The sequence below is a fragment of the Gavialis gangeticus genome, unplaced genomic scaffold (assembly GCF_001723915.1).
Source record: "Gavialis gangeticus isolate Ggan-Ray unplaced genomic scaffold, GavGan_comp1, whole genome shotgun sequence".
Lineage (NCBI taxonomy): Eukaryota > Metazoa > Chordata > Crocodylia > Gavialidae > Gavialis > Gavialis gangeticus.
Window position 1 is genome coordinate 260,156,643 of NW_017729032.1, and position 5,078 is coordinate 260,161,720.

The window sequence follows — 5,078 nt, forward strand, 5'->3', positions numbered from 1 at the left end:
AAGTGGCGGGGAATTCCTCCCCCCCCCACCCCACTTCCGTGGTGGCAGCCAGATCCATCATGTGGGGCATACCTCTGGTGGTAAGAGTGCTCGGAGCTGTGTGTGTGTGAGACGGGCTCGTCTGGCTGTGCTCCTTGTCGCTACGTGCAGCTCTGGCTGGAGCCAGGCTTCGGCACCTGTGTGGGCCATGAGCAGCCTGAGGCATCCCACCTGCTGCTGTTGCTATCTCGGGCTGTGCGCCATGGGGAGGAGTTGTATATGGAGGGGATCCACACAGCCCCACACACACATCCACAAAATACTTTTTAATTTATTATTTTTGACCTATTATGTAGTCACCTCTATATAAACTATGCAAACACAAAACAGCAAAATATTTTCTTAATAAATTAGAATACATTGTAGTAGATGTTTGACTGTTACTTTATGATTTTTTAATTTTTATTTATTATTTATTTTTGGTTCAAATGGCAACCCCCCCACTCTCAAAAGGAGTACTTCTGCAGGCAAGGGAAGGGTCTTCCAGTGGCAAAGCTCAGGAGTTGGGGGACAGACTTCTGACACATCAGGGGGCAGGGCTACCTTTGCAACCCTCAACAGCTTACCAAAACTCATTAAGCAGCCCTCCAGCCACAATAATTGCCCACCCCTGCCGAAGATGGTGAACTATATCAATTTATAATATTTTTTTTTGCTGGTTCTGATGAAGATAGTTTATCTTCCTGCAGTATAACAGGAAGCATTATTAAAACATGTTTCTGTTCTGCCCCCACTCCTCAATGTTTTGTTTTTAATTAAAAGCAAGAAGCACAGAAGAATGAAAGTCTGTTCTTTGCTCCTTAAAGAATAAAAAGGAAGTGGGTGAATAATCACTTTCAAGCAGCACATTTTGCAATTTAGTTCATAAAAGCTCTTTTGGCACTCTGTAACAGAAGTAAATTAAAACCTGTTTATAAAAACACAGAGTACTGGTGATTCTGTTACCTAGAAATGTTTTATCTGAAATCGGGCTAGATGTACATGTTTGCTAGAGATTTAACTGAATAGAAATGGGTTGCGGGAATTTGTAGATATTGGGAAATATTAGAGAGAGAATGAAGCACTATCTTTTTTCTGTACCAAAGGAGGAGAAAAGAGTTACCAGAGACTGACAGTTCCAGACTGTAACTTGCAAGCAAGTTTTAAAGGGAATCGTGGAGTATTTGTCTAAATATTTTCTAATAGCATGAAGAATGTTTTATTCCTACCTATTATATCTTTTAATCTTCATGTTTTTTGTTTTGTTTTTAAACTGTCAGTTTTTTGCAGTATGACCGAAGTTAACCTTTTTTTGTGTGTTAAGTTGAATACACAATATATTTCATAGCACAGCTCCTTTGTTTATCCTTTTGTTTATCATAGTGACAGCCTGAGAATATATAGGCATTATTAATACTGCTGTAAACTTAGAAAAACAACTCTTTTGTTTATAGAGTGGTTTTTTTCTTATGTTGTAATTGGATATTAAGATACTATCATTATTAATGCATAAAACTGCTTCATTCTTTTATTTTAGAAAGCATTAATTGTAAAAAGGAACAAGGCCATTAATATGTTAGGACTTTTTTTTCTTTGGTTTTTCATCCTTTATTTTCTTCATGTTGAAGAATTTCAGACACGTTTTAAATGCACTTTGTGTCAGTAAATGCAGGTGCTTTCCTAGTTCGGTATTTAAAGGAAAATAGAGCAAATAGAACTTGAAATATCTCCCTTAAAACAAACCAAAAAAAAGACCAAAACAAAACTGTAGGGCAGACAGCAACCTATCAATTTTTTATTTATGGAGGATGCTTCCCAAGCAGGCAGCCAGTTAACTCTCATCAGCATTTCACTTTTGTAATTGTACATGAATAATACATTTTGGTATCTTTTTTCCCATTATAACCAAAGTGAAGCCAAAGGACATATTATTGAGATGTTGTTGTATGTGTCTCTGGTATATGATAAAACTTTGTGCATTTTAGCTATAATTTGATCAGATTACATGCAAGAGGGCACATCTACACATGCAATTACAACACCCATGTGAGATGCTTACTGCACAGTTGACTAATTTGCTGCACAGTAAACATCCCCACATCTACACGTGCACCCCTGTTAGGCGGTAGTATACTAATTTTCTCCATTGCAGGATAGTACTTATAGATGCTGCCCAGCTGGCTGGGGCATGAGGGTATTTCAGTATGGGGGTATCTGCTGGCTAGCCCTACATTGAAGCTCCCTTGTGTCCCAGCCAGCCCCTCCACAGCACATTGAGGTGGCAGGAGTAGCACCAGGCTGATCTTCCACCCCCCCTGCCACCCAAGGCTGCTCTAGCTGGGCTCCATGTGCTGTGCCTGAATAAACTGCAGAACTGATTGCTAGAGTTACTGAACCCCAGAGCAATAAGCTCTGCAGTTTATTCAGGCGCAGCATGTAGAGACTGGCTGGAGCAGCCCCAGCTGGCAGGAGGCTGGGGGAGTCAGCCTGCCAGCTTGGGGCTGCCCCTGCTGCCTCCATGTGCTGTGGAGGGGCTGGCTGGGGTATGAGGGAGCTTCAATGTGGAGTTAACTGGCAGGCAGTCCCTGCACTGAAGTCCCCTTGTGCCTCGGCCAGCTGGGCAGCAACTACTTGTGTGCTGCTGCAGAGTGTTTTTTACTTGTAAATGCAAATACTGTCCTGCTGTGCAGTATTTTTAGTTTACTCCAGCTTAATAGGGGTGCACATGTAGATGCAGAGATGTTTTACTGTGTAGCTAATTAGCCAACAGTGCAGTAAATGTCTTGTTTAGATGTGCACAGAGGATGATAGCGATCCTGTATTAATCTGGAAGATTTTGCCGTAATCTGTGTTCTCTGTTTCAGTTCTTTTCAGTACACATTGTTACAAAAGAGGGATCATTCTGAAAAGTGTGCTGACCTTCCAGGTTCTGATAAGCCAAAAAATCGGTGAACATATTAAAACAAGCAGGTGTATTCTTTTTTTTTTAAATAATACTTGGGCATAATAATTGCATGTTTTCTAATCTAATCAGAAGAAAGGAGTTGTATCTCTCCTTTCTGGAATGCAGTTACACACCAAATGAGAAATTACAAATGTTGCAAATGTCTTAAATGCAAACCTTTAGGGGAATATGCAAAGCATTCAGGTACTGAAGGGAGATTATAACTAAGTGGCACAACTTTAGTTTTTCCCAACTTAACTAAATTTAAAAGTACAGTTTTGAGATTAGTTAAGATTTTAATGGACACTTCTGCATTCTCTTGCAGCAGATAGATCTTTTAAGTGAGGACCATTTGTACTGTATTCTAAACTATCCATTAGATCAGGAGTGGGCAATTATTTTGGGCAGAGGACCACTTACCAAGTTTTGGGAAGCTGTCAAGGGCTGCATAGGTAGCCCCGCCCCTTGATAGTTGCCCCACCCCTGGTTGCCATATTGGGACTGGAAGTCCGACCTCCTAGCAGCTGATCTTTGCCACTGAAAGTCCCTCTCCTTGCCCTGGAAGTACTCTTTTTGAGAGGAAGGGTACTGTGGTCTGGAAACTGAAAAAGATATATAAGCACCATCTACTATAAACTATTTTAATTTTATTTAAAAATATTTTTCTACTGATTTTTGTGTTTACAAAAAGTGTATCTAGAAGTGGCTGCATAATAACTTAAAATACAGTCCTACTGCGTGTGTTAGGGTTTTTTTTTTTGTTTTGTTTTTGTGTGGGCAGCAAGGGGTATAAGTGGTGGGGGGTGTGTGTGTGTGTGTGTGTGTGTGTGTGGTGGCTGGGTGTGCGCTGAGAGAGAGCCGGGGCCTGGCTGCCAGCTCCATAGCGTGCAGCTTTAACACACTGTATGTGAGCCTCACATGATGCTGCCAGGCAGACCCCATGCCAAGGCTCTGTGCTTCTACAGCCCCACCCTGGGTCTCTGCTAGTCCCAGCACACTTGCGCAGTCTCTGTGTCTTCACCGGCCACCACCTTTCCTTGCATTCCTTCCTGCAGGCTTGCCCACTGCTCCCTGTAGTCCCCCACTTCCTGCAGTGTTCCCCATGGCCCCTGCTGGGGCCTGCTGCCTCCTGCAGCCCTGCTGTGACTCTGCCACCTGCTGCAACCCTGCCACTCACCATGATTCCACCATCTGCTGGGGCCCCCCACAGCTAGGCTGCCCACTGGGGCCCACTGTGCCGCCACCGCCTGCTGGGGCTCTGCTGCCTGCTGCGTCCTGCCTCGGCCCGGCCATGGATCTGCCACCCACCAGGGCCCGCCTCCTGTTGTGGCTCTGATGCTTTCAGGGGCCCACCACCTCCCCATTGCGTGCTGGGGCTCCACTGCTTACTGGGTCCCACTGTGGCTCTGCTGCCCACTGGCTCCTGCTGCTCACTGGGGCCTGGCTACGGCTCTGTCACCCACCGCAGCTCCTCCAGCTGCCAGGGCCCATGATGGCTTTGCTGTCTCCTGGGGCCCACCGCAGCCTCTGCCACCCGTTGAGGGCCCACTGTGCTGCCTGCTGCTGCCCGCCGTGACTCTGCTGCCTGCTCTGGCTCCGCTGCCTGCTGTGCACCACGTGGGTCCTGCCACTCTCCCCCCAGCTGCCACTTCCCATGCTGCTCCCCACAACCACCATTTCCAGCCACTCTTACCTTATTTTTCCACTCAGACAGAGGGAGGGGGAACAGCTCTAGGGGCATGGGGCCAGGCTTCTGGTTGGGGGCTGAGGGCAGGAAGGGGGTAGGGGAGCTGGGTGGTGTCAGGCTAGTCTTGTTGTTCAGTTACAGGCTCTTGCTGGGTCCTGCTGCCGCTGACAGGTGGCCACAGGCAGATATAAATTAATTTTCTAAAATTTTTTTAAGGCCACATGGGCCAGCTACAGTGGGCTGGTGGGCCGGATCCAGCCTGCAGGCCCTATTTTTGCCCACCCCTGCATTAAATGAACTGTAATTTTAGTTTAATATATGATGCATCCTCCCTTCTAAAACAGTGTTGTATACCTGAAGAAAAATGGATTGAGGACAGTTTTCTTTGTGCTTATGTTCCCCCTGTCTCTGTCCCACTCCCCACACCAG

The 5,078-nt window shown here is 45.5% G+C and overlaps 1 protein-coding gene across 2 annotated transcripts in view; it reads left to right on the plus strand.

Moving 5' to 3' along the window:
- CBLB (Cbl proto-oncogene B) overlaps positions 1-5,078 on the plus strand; it is a 214,898-nt gene that overhangs the window by 21,352 nt on the left and 188,468 nt on the right. The gene's annotated exons all lie outside the window — the stretch shown is intronic.